We start from the raw sequence: 14,369 nt of genomic DNA, 5'->3' as shown, positions 1-14,369 counted from the left end.
CACGAGCTGAGCACCACATGAACGATGTTCCAGTGTTTTCCAGATCCAGGCTGGCTGACATGGAATAGCACATACTCACTGAGATACCTCATTAAGTCTGAGCTTAGAAAATATTCTATTATTCCCCGTCCGTTACGTAAGTTCCTGAAATGTATTATTAAAACACTATATACATAGCATAATTACTGACGCTTCCCCACGCTTTCGGACAGCTATTTTGTAACTATAAACGTGTACCGTTTTCAGTAGCTTTAACCACTAACGTTTTACTGCACTCTGAGCCACAAGTTAATAGAAAATTTAAATCATCACTTGTTTCATTATCTTCCAATTATTTACTATTACCTGACAGCAATCGTCTCTCCTTAGTGGCGTACCAGAATACACTCCTGGAAATGGAAAAAAGAACACATTGACACCGGTGTGTCCGACCCACCATACTTGCTCCGGACACTGCGAGAGGGCTGTACAAGCAATGATCACACGCACGGCACAGCGGACACACCAGGAACCGCGGTGTTGGACGTCGAATGGCGCTAGCTGCGCAGCATTTGTGCACCGCCGCCGTCAGTGTCAGCCAGTTTGCCGTGGCATACGGAGCTCCATCGCAGTCTTTAACACTGGTAGCATGCCGCGACAGCGTGGACGTGAACCGTATGTGCAGTTGACGGACTTTGAGCGAGGGCGTATAGTGGGCATGCGGGAGGCCGGGTGGACTTATCGCCGAATTGCTCAACACGTGGGGCGTGAGGTCTCCACAGTACATCGATGTTGTCGCCAGTGGTCGGCGGAAGGTGCACGTGGCCGTCGACCTGGGACCGGACCGCAGCGACGCACGGATGCACGCCAAGACCGTAGGATCCTACGCAGTGCCGTAGGGGACCGCACCGCCACTTCCCAGCAAATTAGGGACACTGTTGCTCCTGGGGTATCGGCGAGGACCATTCGCAACCGTCTCCATGAAGCTGGGCTACGGTCCCGCACACCGTTAGGGCGTCTTCCGCTCACGCCCCAACATCGTGCACCCCGCCTCCAGTGGTGTCGCGACAGGCGTGAATGGAGGGACGAATGGAGACGTGTCGTCTTCAGCGATGAGAGTCGCTTCTGCCTTGGTGCCAATGATGGTCGTATGCGTATTTGGCGCCGTGCAGGTGAGCGCCACAATCAGGACTGCATACGACCGAGGCACACAGGGCCAACACCCGGCATCATGGTGTGGGGAGCGATCTCTTACACTGGCCGTACACCTCTGGTGATCGTCGAGGGGACACTGAATAGTGCACGGTACATCCAAACCGTCATCGAACCCATCGTTCTACCATTCCTAGACCGGCAAGGGAACTTGCTGTTCCAACAGGACAATGCACGTCCGCATGTATCCCGTGCCACCCAACGTGCTCTAGAAGGTGTAAGTCAGCTACCCTGGCCAGCAAGATCTCCGGATCTGTCCCCCATTGAGCATGTTTGGGACTGGATGAAGCGTCGTCTCACGCGGTCTGCACGTCCAGCACGAACGCTGGTCCAACTGAGGCGCCAGGTGGAAATGGCATGGCAAGCCGTTCCACAGGACTACATCCAGCATCTCTACGATCGTCTCCATGGGAGAATAGCAGCCTGCATTGCTGCGAAAGGTGGATATACACTGTACTAGTGCCGACATTGTGCATGCTCTGTTGCCTGTGTCTATGTGCCTGTGGTTCTGTCAGTGTGATCATGTGATGTATCTGACCCCAGGAATGTGTCAATAAAGTTTCCCCTTCCTGGGACAATGAATTCACGGTGTTCTTATTTCAATTTCCAGGAGTGTATTTCAAAATTCAGCAAGTTTCTTACTTTGTCGATACGTTACAGGATTCATTTCTTTCACAGTCTACCATTACGCTTAGTATAGATTACTACTGAAGCCATTTTAAGCATCAATGATGGAGTAGTTGTATCAGTGGAGGAAAAGCCTTATTTCCATCCCAGAATTAAGAGATTCTCCCCAAAAAGAAGATAACTATTTCCAAATCTTAAAACATTACCACCTTTGCTAAGCTTCCCAAATCCAGCTACCTGCTTTATGAGCAATCATCTACCATGTTGTCAAATTTCGTTTGTTACTCCAAATAGAACACCTGTACTCTCTATCCATATTACTCTGTTGAATTTCCTATCAAAATACAAATTTTTAGGCCGCTTGTCTCTAGAAGTTTGCCGCACCTTCACTGATACCTTACTGTAATCCACAACTCCACAATTATGTACCCCTTTTCCAGCACTATTTTAACGTATTTTCAATGGCTGGCCTTGACACAAACGCACCCATCTACTCGTCCTGTCACTTGTAATCGAAATTGCTTCACTCCCTCTCTTCTTTTCGGTCACCTTTCTTTTCTGTTCATATTCCTTCCTTTCCTGCTAGTTGCCTGCTACTTTCCTCCTCCCTCCTCCCTCAATTTCCCTTTCCTTTCCTACTACTTTCTTTTGTTTAGTAACGTAATTCTGAAATCAATTATAGCCTATAATTAGCACTATGAGAGAGACACCGCGTTGTGTATCGGTACGCATGTGTCAGTATGCTTACCAATACTTGCCTAAACGCCGCACATAAAAACGGAATTTTCCGGCGCTCATACATCGGGTTCTGCTACTGATAAAAAGGTAAGGTCAAGTGTTTTTGGTTAGCCCTTGGGCTACGTTCCATTTGTGTACCCAACACAAGGATCGTCTTAGTTTCACTGTCGTGCAGTAAAGGGTCAAGGTATGACTATTACACAGTTCCTCCTTCTTAGGCAGATGGAGCAAATCGTTTGGTTCTTTTTGCAACTGATGGGGTGTACGATGGGCCTGATGGAACTTATGGAGATAGCATTAGTTCATAGATGGTTCCCAGGAACACCCCCAAAAAACGCTTTTTACCATATTATATTGGCCGTCACTAGTGGACCAAAACCCAGCCGAGGATTCCAAGATGGCTACGAACAGCAAATGGTTGAAGCTTTTAGTATTATTTCTAAGATTGAGATCTCGAGCAACCTTGAAAATTTTCTTCATACCTATCTCCCTTTCACATATACAGAGGTTCAAAGTCACTCTACTCGTAAAATATGGACGTAAAAATTAAATAAACTGTTTGATGACGGGTGCACGTGTCAAAAACCAGTGATTCAATTACACTGACTGGTATATCGGTAAATAAATAAATGAATGAGAGAATGAATGATGCATTTGCGTATATTCACGGGCAGTTCCTGAGAAAACTACAAAAAACGCGTCATTCACCATTTTCTCGCCAAACCCCAGTCGCGGATTCCAAGAACGCTATGCACAGCCATGGCTGAAATTTTCACAATATATACCTCAGATTCTGATCTGGAACTGCCTTGAAAATTTTCTCAATGTGTTTATCCGTTTCCAAGATGCAGAGTGTCGCAATTACACGACTAATTTAAGTAAAACACACACGTAAAACATATTAAATAAATTGAATGATGACTGATGATGGCTATACCGTGATTTTTCCCAAGTTAAAATGACCGGTATTCCCATGGTGAATGAATGAATGAATGAATGATGCATCGGCGTAAATTTTGCGGGTAGAATTCGTCAAAATCGTATTACCTCTTACCTGTAGGCTTAAAAATTGTTGAAAACATGATATTTTGATACCAAATTCCAGTCGCCGATACCAATACTACTATGAACAGAAGACGGCTGACTTTTTATGACGTGTTCCTAAGATCCCGATCTCGAATAGCCTTGAAAACTTTATTGATATCTTTATCGTCTTCCCAGGTACAGAGGTTCAAAGTTACCATACTCGTACACGTAAAATGTGCATGTAAAAATTAAATATAGTGACTGATGACGGGTATACCCATTATTTAATTGCAGACGGGTGTACCCGACAATAAATGACTGAGTGGTGCATTTGGGCAGTTCCTGAGGAAACCCCCCAAAAAGCATTTCTGACCATTGTTTCGCCGTCAGCAGCGAACCAAACCCCAGACCGCTGTACACAGAAAATGGCTGTAATTTTTACGATATATTCCTAAGATTCTGGTCTCGAATAACACTTGTAAATTTTATAGGTACCATTATCCGCTTCCTAGATACAGAGATTCAAAGTTACACTATTTGTGCGTGTAAAGTGGAGTGTAATGAGATGCAAAGTTGTTGTGAACGTAAATTCGGGACTGAGGTGTAAAACTAGTTTTACGTTAGTTCAGTTTCACATGAGTAAACTATCAAAATTGTACTGACACATCAAGTTCGTTTCATATGAGTGACATAATCTGCTGTGGCGGGGAAAAGAAGGGAACCAGAGGAAAAATGCTCCTATTGCTACACAAAAAATGCCAATATCTTTCTCTTTATTAAAAAATTCTTACTGAAAATTGGGGGTACCAGCTGTCTCATTCTACCTTCCTCAGCACCTTAAAAATTTTACGCAAAATTATTGGCATGCGAACTTATTCACGCTTTTTTATGCTGGGAGAGAAGGAGACAGGGACAGATGGAAAGAGACTGAGAAGTAAAAACTAGTGGAAGATAGTAGTACAGTGGAAGTTAGTGGTATAGGAAGAGCGAAGGAGACTATGGTTGTATGACAGACAGAGAGGTACATAGTGGCATTGGAGTATGGTAGATAGTGAGAAAACAGTGCAGTAGACACTGACAATGGAAGAGGAATAAAGAGAAGAAGAATATGGAAATGGCTGAAAGCCAGTGATAATGAGAGACAGAGTCTATAAAAATGACAAGAAGGAAGAGAGAGATAGTGACAGTGAAAAGAGGCAGCACCAGTGGGAAGGAATGAATGATATAGCAGTAGTAAGAGAGAAGAAGAGAGAGACGGTGACAGCGAGGTAAGACAACGGGAGTAAGACAGAACGAAGACTGTGAGACAGGAGATAGCGGCAGCTTGAGAGCCACAAAGACATAATGACAATGAGTTGGCCGAATGCGTGAGTGAGAATGGGCAACACTGGGATTGGGTGTGCATGAGAGACTTAAGCAGTGGGCTAGTGGTTGTGAGGGAATTACAATTAGGGCAATTTGTGAGGCTGAATGTGTGCTGATATGTTCACATGCCAATATTTTGCGAAAATTTTTAAAGGTGCTGAGGAAGATAGACTGAGCCCACTGGTACACCAATTTTCAGTCTTTTAATAAGGAGGATCATATTCGTCTCTTTTGTCCGAAAGGATGATTTTCCGCTGGTTGTTAAAAAAGTTTTGTAACAGTAGGACTGAATTAGAATAATCACTTTAGCTAAGACGAAACTAACACTGATTCTCTTCTCTTCACTACAGAGAAACTCTATAATATTGACTGGTTATGAGACTTAACTGTTTGAGCTTGAGGTTTCCTTGAGCATTTCATTTGCTATAATGTGATAGTGATCTCGCCTACCTGCCCGTATTTTTATGACTGACACGTACTAGCTATAGCAGATCCAGGCAAATCTCGGTGCACAGGCAAAGAACGTTCTGGCAGTGCGAGCACTCGAGTTTAATCCCGCTGCTTCATCCTCTCTGAATCCCAGTCGTATCAAGATAATTGCGTGACGCCGTTTGATGCGGTACACCGTTCCCTGTTTGTCACTGGATTGACAGTGCTGAGTAATCTGTGCTGGCAACAGCTTCCTTGCCAAAGATGACACGAAAATTTAAAATTCTTCAACGAAAATCTCTAGAATATTACACATTTTTACATACAGTTTTTATTTTATGATCATTTTTACTGTGTAACTTTTTACTGCCTGACTGAGATTCTGTCACGGTTCATTTTTAAACGTATTCGGACTCTTGAGAACGTGTACGGTCCGTTTACATGTTGTTGACTAATGTGAGCAATTTTCCATACTCAAATCTTTACGTTTTTTCTAAGTTAATGTTATTCCTGTGTAGCTTAAACAATTTAATTATTTTTCTAGACTGGCGTCCTTTTCCTCAGTGCTATTGTCGGTATTCACTAAGGTTTAGTTAGACTTATTGTGTTTCATGCTGTATAGAACGTTACGTTTTTCTGAAACATGAATATGATTATAACAGAGCACTTTTAGCAGCAAAAATGACAAAATAGGCTCCCGTTTTCGTTCACATGGCTAGTTTCTTGGGCATTCAGAATTACGACTCTTCGTTATTTTTGTTCTGTCTTTTGTTCGCTTGTGAAACTGAAGAGTCCAACGCGCAATGCACTGGATCATTTAATGTTATCTAACGGTTCATTTGTGAATGTTGAAAATAAGTATATGTCTAGTCTTGTATTGGCTATCACGAATTGTGAAACAAATACATTTGCATACGCATTGATCACTTGAGGTAACTAATTCTTGTATGGGTTCGGTTAACTATCGGGACGGCGCATTAGGAGGAGACGGGGTTACTAATATTCACTCCTATATCACAAGTAAGTAGGAGAACGTCGCAGCACTAGTTACTATTATGTTCATCGACGTCAGTACTTGTAGATACAAGCTGTCAGTGTGACAAATCGGTTCAATTCATGCAGCCGTCCTCATATGAGTTTGTCATACTTTTCCGAAATCGTTCAAGGCGAAAACTAACTTCAGTTCTACAGACAAGCTATGATCACTGCGTCAACGGTTCATTGCCCGTTAATAATCTTGTTCAAATTATGTACATTCATGTGATGAATAGCTGCCGTTATGTTATTACTGTTACTACTGCTATTGATATTCTCCATTCGGCACTTTATATTTTGAGGTTTTTATATTTCTGAATTTTCGTTTATATATTTATATATAACGAAATATTCCATGCCATTGTATCATAGACGAACAGGTCCACTGACACTGAACATAAATAATAAAAAAAAGCCCCTCCGTGTCTTCACTTGGACGTTATATTAGTGGCGCAGTCGTTGGCTACGTTAACTGCCTAAAATTTCCACATGTTTAGTTAGACCAGCTACTACAGAAACTGACTTAATATTACTGTGTTAGAAGTATTTCGTTAAGGGCTTATAGCAGCCGTTACAATTCTCTTTTTGGAAGGAAAGCTTCTTACCAGACGGCCACAGGACACTCGATGTCTGCCTTCTGCAGAGACTCAAGGCGCAGGTGGCGCCGCTGGCGAGCCGTAATGTGGTCTCAGCTGGCGCCAGACACGCCTCGTCTGCGCTACTGAATCGACACCGCCGCCACCGCCGTTGCCACCTTCTAGCGGAGCTTGCACTGCGCATGCGCGCCATAGTCCGGAGGCCAGGTACGGTACCAGCAGCGGCTGTCGGCTGGCTGTCGCAGGGGCGACGGTCTTACACAGTGCGCCATACGTTCACAAATTTTTGGGCCTTATAATGGATCTGATCAGTGACAAATTTTAATTTTTAATATGCAACAAGATGCATAATTATAATAAAGCACTAGACGATCCAGTGATACAACAATGAACTTTAATTTTCATTTACCTTTAAACAGATGGTGAGATATAATTTATTTACATTCATATGTAAAAATATGTAACGAAAAGTTGTTTCATAGAGAAGGTTGTAATACTAAAAATTTGTCAAACACACGAGAGCTTGCTGAAAAGTATTGCCCCCGAATATTTTTAAATATATTTTATTTAATAAAATTGCAGGCTAATAAAACAAAAGTTATTAACATTCCATATCTTTATTCTTAATGTCAACATATTTTCAGCTCCCAACGGTAGCGTGTAACATGGCGGCGTATTATGTAACAATAACGGTGCGTGAGAAACATCTTTTCGAACTGCTAAAGAGTTCGTCAACTCTTGGAGCACCTTGTCCTCCAGTACGACAGTTCCAGATCACACACGAGCACTGCGACATCTGCAGTGATCCGACACCCTGAGTTCACTGTCGCCGATTATACTGCACATTGTCCCGAAATGTCCGCATCCGATTTTCAACTGTTTCTAAAACTTCTTCAAGGAGTTTGCTTTGACAGTGATGAAGCGGTGCACGAGGACATGAGGTTTTGGCCCCGTCAACAAAGTCAAATATTCTACAGTGACGGTATCAACAAACTGTTTCTCGTTACTAGAAATGTGTTCGTCACTAAAGGTGACTACTTTCAGAAATAATTATGTAGACAGGAAAATGTGACGTGGCGAGCCGTTGTGATGTTACGGGGGACGTGTTTACTGAAAAGTTTTTCTAATTAAACAGTTTGAGCTTTATGATGTATTCTTCAAAACGAAACATTAAGAGATGAGAATAAAAACAGAAAAGTTTCACAACAAAATCATTTACGAAGACAGTACATATCAACAACCACGATTTTGGAAATCTCGCCTTCAAACAGGACACATACTTCTAGACATACAGTGCCACTGAGATACAACTAGACAACCACACAGAATAGTAGCAAACAGTTTTTAAAGTTTTGTGAATTATTATGCCAGGCAACATTAATTTACTGTTTTTTCTGTTTTCAAGATATTTAGAATTTTCCTGAAGACCGCACCGGTGAGGTTCGCTAAAGTTTTCTTTTTACATATAATTGTGAAGCTTTCCAAAGGAATAAGTTAGAAACTGACCCTCTAATTTACCTGGTGGAACTTCAGCACTTCTTCCTCCTGTTTCTACCCAGGTTTCATGTTGGCAAATCCGTCTTTGTGACTGGAATTTTTAATATACATTTCTTTCACTTTTTTTACCCGATTTTACAGAAATGTTGTAGGCGTAAATAAAGCTTATAGTAACCCCATACTACACTTTCATACTGCATACAGCTTGAGGAGGCGGCTCCAAAATGATAGACGCACTCTTAATATTTCCAATCTGGTTTACTTTGATCGATGTCAGAATATCAGGGAAGCAGAGGGTAGCGAATTTATAGGCAGTGTAGGTTCTCTACAACGAATCTGGCTTCTAATCAATAACAGACGATAGATAAGTTGTGAGCAAAGCTGCAATTGTAGACAATTTTTTGGGTCATCTCTCTCACAACTAGATTTATGCCCCAAACGATTTCGTCTCCTTTCCTTCTTAGAGTAGTACTTATATCCAGTTCACAATTATTTGTTCGATATTTTATAATCTCTGTTTACTCATATAATATTTTCCCTCCGTGGCGCCCACTGGTAGCGTAGAGTTATTCTCGTGTTCTGTTTCTCCCTATTTTCGTTCCCTCGCCGATTCTATGAAGAACTTCATGATTTCTTATCATTCCTTTCATTTTCGGCACACTTCTGTGTTCGACGATATCTCAAATGCCCATTATTTACTTTCATACATTGGTGTACTCCATAAATATTCTAAGAAGTTTCTTTCTCAAATTAGGGCCTACGTTTGATACTGTTAGACTTATTTTATTGAGGAATCCTCTCTTTGCCTGGACTAGTCTGCTTCTTATATCCGCTTTAGTTCGCTCGCCGTGCTTCTTTTGCATCCATTGTCAGAATTCCTTCACTAAATCAACCACATGGTCACCAATTTAGGTTTGTCGCCAATTTAATATCTGCTACACATTAATAATAGGTTGATGCGTAAGTCAGTAGCGTTCTTGTTTTGCATGTTGATATCCCGTTTGCTATGGATTTATTTACTAACTGTCATCATTCATTTATAGTTCACTGTTGCTATTTGATTTTACAAATCGTCGTTTTGTCATCTGGAGATAGTGTGTAGAACGGTGGAGCCTAGAAAGTGGAGTACCAAGTGGAGAAACCGAAACATTTCCAACATATTCTTCTGTTTGAATTTTATAGAGACGTGACAGCAGCGTAGCCAGCCAGAAACATTTGTGCCGTGTATGGAGATCAAGCCACTGGACAGAGCATGGCAAGAACGGTTTTCTCGCTTTAAGGAGGATCACTCCATAATTACTGACCCTCCACGTTCAGGAAGAACCTCGGGGATTTGATGAACATAGATACAGGCTCCCAGGTAGATGCCATTTTCCTTGACTTCCGGAAGGCGTTCGATACAGCTCCGCACTGTTGCCTGATAAACAAATATCAGACCAAATGTGTGACTGGATTGAAGAGTTTTTAGCGAACAGAACACAGCATGTTGTACTCAATGGAGAGACGTCTACAGACGTTAAAGTAACCTATGGCGTGCCACAGTGGACTGTTATGGAGCCATTGCTTTTCACAATATATATATAAATGACGACGTAGATAGTGTCGGACGTTCCATGCGGCTTTCCGCGGATGATGCTGTAGTATACAGAGAAGTTGCTGCATTAGAAAATTGCAGCGAAATGCAGGAAGGTCTGCAGCGGATCGGCACTTGGTGCAGGGAGTGGCAACACACCATTAACATAGACAGATGTAATGTATTGCGAATACATAGAAAGAAGGATTCTTTATTCTATGATTATATGATAGCGGAACAAACACTGGTAGCAGTTACTTCTGTAAAATATCTGAGAGTATGCGTACGGAACGATTTGAAGTGGAATGATCATATAAAGTTAATTGTTGGTAAGTCGGGTGCCAGATTGATATTCATTGGGAGAGTCCTTAGAAAATGTAGTCCATCAACAAAGGAGGTGGCTTACAAAACACTCGTTCGACCTATACTTGAGTATTGCTAATCAGTTGGGATCCGTACCAGGTCGGGTTGACAGAGGAGATAGAGAAGATCCAAAGAAGAGCGGCGCGTTTCGACACAAGGTTATTTGGTAAGCGTGATAGCGTTATGGAGATGTTTAGCAAACTCACGTGGCAGTTCTGCAAGAGAGGCGCTCAGTATCGCGGTGTAGCTTGATGTCCAGGTTTCCAGAGGGTAAGTTTCTGGATGTGGTATCGAATATATTGCTTCCCCCTACTTATACCTCCCGAGGAGATCACGAATGTAAAATTAGAGAGATTCGAGCGCGCATGGAGGCTTCCCGGCAGTCGTTCTTTTCTCGAACCATACGCGACTGGAACAGGAAAGGGAGGTAATGACAGTGGGACGTAAAGTGCACTCCGCCAAACACCGTTTGGTGGCTTGCGGAGTATAAATGTAGATGTGAACATTGTTTAAATGCGTGGATCCACAATGATCCACGGCACTGTTCTCGACAATCGGAAAATGTGATGAACTTTGACCATTCCACCAACGTGCGACTTCTGCATGCTGGAGAAGGTACAAAAATCGGGTGTATGGGTACCGCGCGCTCTAAACCAAAATCACAAAAATCCGCTTGTGGCCATATGTGCGTCTCTGCTTGCTCATCATCAATTGGCTCGCGAACAGCACCGACCATTCCTGTTGTATATCGTTACTGATGGTGACAAATTGTGTCACTATGCTAAAATAAATAAAAGAAAAGAGTGGTGGAGTTCAAAGCAACAACTACCCCTGCAATAACCTGTGTGCATACACAAAAGATAATGTTATCCATCTGGTGGAACAGCGACGGTTTGGTGCATTACGAATTACTTTCCCGAGTGACACTGCTGACATTTATTATGTATCAACTAAGCAGTCTTGCAGACGCAATCCATGAACAACTGCCAGGAAGGCTGAGTGACGTGTTGGTACTCCACGACAACGCTCACCCGCATTCTGCTACATTGAGAAAACACACTCTGCAGGAGTTACTTTGGGAAGTCATTCCGCACCTACCTTATTCACCTTATCTTGCGCCCCCAGATTTTCAGCTTTTCCTCTCTCTATCGAAGAACCTTCAAGGAACTTCTTTTTTGTTTGAGAATGCGCTCCGCACACGACTCGACAAGTTCTTCGCCTCAAAACCACATGGTTTCTATAGTAGCGGAATCGAAACATTACCCCGGCGTTGGCATACTTATGAATAGTGAAGGAGACTATATTACTGATGACTTAAGTCCCTGTTATGCGTATGTGTTGTGTTTATTAAACTCATGGGAAATCGCTACGAATTTATGCACCAAGCCAATACTTTCTCTATTCGTCGTTTCCTCTTCTGGCCGCTGGAACATGATAGTGTGTCTCCGCCAATGGTTGATAGCGCATACCCGAGGATATTAGTGGTTTCGTTGTGTGAAGTTGAACTCATCTGAGTTAATATCAAGGAAAAAGAGTAATAGGAAATAGATCCGTGAAAGAATAGGTAAGGCGCTATATCGAGAAGTATATTATTATTATTATTATTATTTATATAAATATTAGTGAACTGGCAAATCTTTCGCTTTGAGCGAAAGTATATACACTACTGGCCATTAAAATAGCTACACCACGAAGATGACGTGCTACAGACGCGAAATTTAACCGACAGGAAGAATATGCTGTGATATTCAAATGATTAGCTTTTCAGAGCATTCACACAAGTTTGGCGCCGGTGGCGACACCTACAACGTGCTGACATGAGGAACGTTTCCAACCGCTTTCTCATACACAAACAGCAGTTGACCGGCGTTGCCTGGTGAAACGTTGTTGTGATGCCTCGTGTTCAAATGGTTCATATGGCTCTGAGCACTATGGGACTTAACTGCTGTGGTCATCAGTCCCCAGAACTTAGAACTATTTAAACCTAACTAACCTAAGGACATCACACACATTCATGCCCCAGGCAGGATTCGAACCTGCGACCGTAGCAGTAGCGTGGTTCCAGACTGTAGCGCCCAGAACCGCTCAGTCACCCCGGCCGGCGATGCCTCGTGTAACGAGGAGAAATGCGTACCATCACGTTTCTGACTTTGATAAAGGTCGGATTGTAGCCTATCGCGATTGCGGTTTATTGTATCACGGCATTGCTACTCGCGTTGGTTGAGATCCAATGACTGTTAGCAGAATATGGAATCGGTGGATTCAGGAGGGTAATACGGAACGCCGTGCTGGATACCAACAGCCTCGTATCACTGTCGAGATGACAGGCATCTCATCCGCATGGCTGTTACGGATCCTGCAAACACGTCTCTATCCCTGAGTCAACAGATGGGGACGTTTGCGAGACAACAGACATGTGCGCGAACAGTTCGACGACGTTTGCAGCAGCATGGACTATAAGCTCGGAGGCCATGGTTGCTGTTACCCATAACGCTGAATCACAGAAAGGAGAACCTGCGATGGTGTACTCAACGACGAACCTGGGTGAACGAGTGGCAAAACGTCATTTTTTAAGATGAATCCAGGTTCTGTTTACAGCATCATGATGGTCGCGTCAGTGTTTGGCGACATAGCGGTGAACGCACATTGGAAGCGTTTATTCGTCATCGCCATACTGGCGTATCACCGGGCGTGATGGTATGGGGTGCCATTGGTTACACGTCTCTGTCACCTTTCGTTCGCATTGACGGAACTTTTAACAGCGGTCGTTACATTTCAGATGTGTTACGACCCGTGGCTCTACCCTTTATTCGATCCCTGCGAAACCCTACATTTCACCAGGATAATGCACGACCGCATGTTGCAGGTCCTGTACGTGCCTTTCTGGATGCACAAAATGTTCGACTGCTGCCCTAGCCAGCACATTCTCTAGATCTCTCGCCAACTGAAAATGTCTGGTCAATGGTGGCCGAGCAACTGCCTCGTCACAATACGCCAGTCACTACTCTTGATGAACTGTGGTATCGTGTTGAAGCTGCATGGGCAGCTGTACCAGTAGACGCCATCAAAGCTCTGTTTGACTCAATGCCCAGGCGTATCAAGGCCGTTATTACGGCCAGAGGTGGTTGTTCTGGGTAGCGATTTCTCAGGATCTATGCACCCAAACTGCGTGAAAATGTATTCACATGTCAGTTCTAGTATAATATATTTGTCCAATGAATACCCATTTATCATCTGCATTTCTTCTTTCTTTTAGCAATTTTAATGGCAAGTAGTGTGTATGGTCCCAGATATCAGCTTACGCTATTCGTACTGAACGATTATGAACAAACTCTGGCTTTCTGAAATATCCATATTTTGATTCGTGATTTGTATCTGTGTGAATGAGGAGACATACCTACGCGTCTTCTTTTGTTTAAAGTCAGTGTACATCGGTTTTCTGTTGTAGCGGATCCTTATCATCACGAGTTATTACTTTTGTAATGGCTATTAATTACAGGCACATCGCGGGCGGTAGGCACACGTTTTCATCTTTGGTCAGGCGTGCTCTCTTTGTGAGATGCCTCCCTTCGAACATCCAATTGCCCTAAAAACAAATTAATTGCAGTATTTCGAAAAAGGAGGAACATCTTATAGAAGTCATCAACCTTGAGTGCGGAGGATAGTGCACACTGTACTACAATTGTTGCTCCGCCTCCCACTTCTTTTCCGTACCCCCTCCCCCCCCCCCCCCCCTGCTGATCCTGGCAGTACTCGAACACACCTACTCCAGCCACCCATCAGTCAATTCAAGTTCTCACCACGGTCTCCCCATTCAGTAGAGGCTCTCCCATTTTCTTGTGCCGGCTTAACAAACGGTTTTTCCGCTTCGAGTGCTGGCCCCATTAGAAGGTCTTTCTCTCCCTCTCATCGCCCTTTGTCTTCAGCTC

At 43.2% G+C, this 14,369-nt stretch overlaps 1 protein-coding gene across 1 annotated transcript in view; it reads right to left on the bottom strand.

The window, feature by feature from the left end:
- The window catches only part of LOC126330497 (G-protein coupled receptor GRL101-like), a 643,973-nt gene extending 636,839 nt beyond the window's left edge, over positions 1-7,134 (bottom strand). Inside the window, exon 1 of the mRNA XM_049996361.1 lies at positions 7,017-7,134. The gene's annotated coding sequence lies outside the window, so the exon portion shown is untranslated. The remainder of the gene's footprint in view (positions 1-7,016) is intronic.
- Positions 7,135-14,369: the final 7,235 nt, after the last annotated feature.

Source organism: Schistocerca gregaria, chromosome 2, assembly GCF_023897955.1.
Source record: "Schistocerca gregaria isolate iqSchGreg1 chromosome 2, iqSchGreg1.2, whole genome shotgun sequence".
NCBI classification, from domain to species: domain Eukaryota; kingdom Metazoa; phylum Arthropoda; class Insecta; order Orthoptera; family Acrididae; genus Schistocerca; species Schistocerca gregaria.
The sequence above is the reverse complement of the archived record's forward strand: the minus strand, read 5'-3'. Positions and strand labels throughout refer to the sequence as shown.